The following is a 2,769-nucleotide window of genomic DNA, read 5'->3' as shown; positions in this document are numbered from 1 at the left end:
GTGTGTCCATATAATTGAAATAAAATGCACCTAAAACAAATGTCACGTGGTTCGCTTTTCGAGTGGTTCAAATGTCCAAGCGCGCGTTGCTAGCGACTCACGCTTGCGACACAAGTGAGGCACAGTAGCGGCGCGCGCTTTGTATAATTGATGGTGTCTCTCGTGTCTACTCCACGCGTCAATCTGGGATCGGGGAACCCAGAAGAGAAGGAAGGAGGCCCTGGGGAGTGCTCGCAAAGACGGAGCGAGCGCAGTAGCGATCGGTAACGAGTTTGCAATTAGAGACGGCAGCCGAAGCAACGAGACCCCGGGGAGACGAGGGAAGACAGACCAGTTAACGAAGATTGATGGACGCTCGACGGCTGCGGCCTAGCTCTTCCTCCCTCTCTCCTTTCATCCTCATGCCGTCCTCCTCCTCCTCTCGAACAAACATCGGTGACGGAAAGCCACCGCGCGACGCCCATGACGGCGCCGCGTGGGTGTGCGTGCGTCTGTGTCATCTGGGCGAGCAGACGGGTCTGCGTGGCGTGCTGGCCCCGCATTTCGGCGCACCCCACGACACCCGAACCCGGCGGCGCAGACCAATTTATACTCGGTCCTGTCGCGGCGTGCCACAGTTCTGAACCGGGCCGGGGGTGGGGGTGGGGGAGGGGGGGGGGACTCTTGCCGCTGAGCGAACCTTATACAGTTAGCAGTTCGCAGGAATTAGCTTTCGCAAGAGCTGTAGAGCGCGCGAACGAAAGTGTTTTGGACGTCATCATACCTGAACGGTCTTTTTGGCCAATTGGATACAGACCCTGTAGCTGAGACTTACCTGGAGCCTTTCCACTTCTACAGCACTGTCGCTCCTACAGCTCCTACAGCTTGCAGCTCCTACAGCACTGTCGCTCAAATCGCCGTACCTCATTCCTCTTCTCATTTTTAATGTTTTAGCAATGCCTGACTTTTCATAAACTATATAGCTTCTGCATCACATAGTACATACATAGTTTCGAAGAGATTCCTGGGGACAAATTTTATGCAGAATGCTACGTGGACTCAAGATTTCAAGCTTTGCTGTCCTTCCTACAGTTAAGAGATTTTACCGCAAGGTGAAGTTGAAATTGTAGTGGGGCTGATCATGTATAGTATATATGTTGCATTAAAACTACTGAAATACAAAAATAATGGCTATAGTGTAGCAAAGTTCGGGCAATGCTGTCATACATAAGGCACAAAAATGCAATACTCCTTCCTTGTTTCAGAGTGGTAGTTTTTGTGACCAACCAAAGTCAACCTAAAAGCAATCATAAGAGAATAGCTCGTTGAAATATTACTCTCTAAGGATAAAATTCCCACTGTGGTGGTATACTTGGCTATAAGGATGCCTTCAGATACTTATTAAAATTGAGCCACTAGTCAAACATTCCACCTTCAAGGATGACATTGTACCCCCTTAAAAGCTTCACTCTAAATTTATTAAGATATTAACTGTAGTGTCTATTAACAGCATTTAGCCAAATGTGAGTACTCGGTTGGCAACCTGGAATAAAGTAAGGGAGCTTGAGCAATGAGTGCGTGTCACCGTGTCACTCCAATCTAAATCAATCGGACCGTATCCCGGTCTACGCGAACACTAAAATGGTGTCAGAAGTGTTGCTTGCTCTCACGTGAGTGCCAAACCAACAGTCATTCCGTCGTACCATCCCTCAGCAGCAAGCGGCAACCGGCAATCGCAGCCATGGCATACGCGCTCCCTCCCTTCCCAAGTTTCGACCTTCGCGCCACGGACGCCAACAGTACTGGTCACGAATGGATCAAGTGGATAGAAATGTTCGAGAACTTTCTTTTAGCTTGTGATATCATGGCAGATGCACGCAAGAAAGCGCTCCTCCTGCACTACGTCGGCGAGGAAGTCTACGACATATTTCGCTCCCTCCCCGACAGCCCTACACAAGCTGCAACAGCTACAAGCACGACCCAGACCACGCAGAGCCCATCGACACCAGAATACGATGCCGCACGAGCGAAACTGAGTGCATACTTCGCCCCACGAGTGAACTCGACATTTGCGATCTATAAATTTCCCCAAGCCCAGCAAAACATTGGTGAGCCACTGGACGCCTCCTGCGCGCGCCTCCGGCAGCTCTCTCACCACTGTAACTTCGAGAATGTGGATGCTGAAGTCCAGAACCAAATAATCCTCGCTACAACGTCGTCTCGCCTTCGCAAATATGCAATGCTTCATTAATTTCCTCACTTTACAAGACTTACTTAAACAGGGAAGAATGCTCGAGGATGTCGAACGGGATGTATCCGAAATCGAACAGAACGTCGATAGCAATGCGGCGGTGCTCGCAGTGCACAAGGAAGGACACCATCATGACCAACACCAAAGAAACAGCCGACAGATGCCACGACAGACCTATGCACCGCAACGACCTCGTGTATCATCAGCAGATTGTCGCAACTGCGGTGGCAAGTGGCCTCACCAGGGCGGACTATCAAGTTGTGCTGCATGGGGCAAGACATGCAAGGCATGTAACAAGGTTGGTCGCTTTGCACGATTCTGTCGTTCAACGAGACAAATGGTACACGCAGTGGACTGTGACAATGGTCAAAACAGGAATCAGACAGTCTGCAGTAAGAAGAGTTCTAGCACCAAAGAATGTGCTGCCACCCATGACACCAGTTCAAGCAGTGACGAGTATGTTTTCGTTGCCACGACCTCACCTCAGGCAGGCCCATCCCCAAAAGTTATTGTCACTGTCAACAATGTGCCGGTCACTT

The 2,769-nt window shown here is 50.2% G+C and overlaps 1 pseudogene; it reads left to right on the top strand.

Moving 5' to 3' along the window:
- Positions 1-1,720: 1,720 nt before the first annotated feature.
- Positions 1,721-2,524, top strand: LOC135896119 (uncharacterized; annotated as a pseudogene).
- Positions 2,525-2,769: the final 245 nt, after the last annotated feature.

The sequence above is a fragment of the Dermacentor albipictus genome, chromosome 6, assembly GCF_038994185.2.
Source record: "Dermacentor albipictus isolate Rhodes 1998 colony chromosome 6, USDA_Dalb.pri_finalv2, whole genome shotgun sequence".
In the NCBI taxonomy this organism is placed as follows: domain Eukaryota; kingdom Metazoa; phylum Arthropoda; class Arachnida; order Ixodida; family Ixodidae; genus Dermacentor; species Dermacentor albipictus.
The sequence above is the reverse complement of the archived record's forward strand: the minus strand, read 5'-3'. Positions and strand labels throughout refer to the sequence as shown.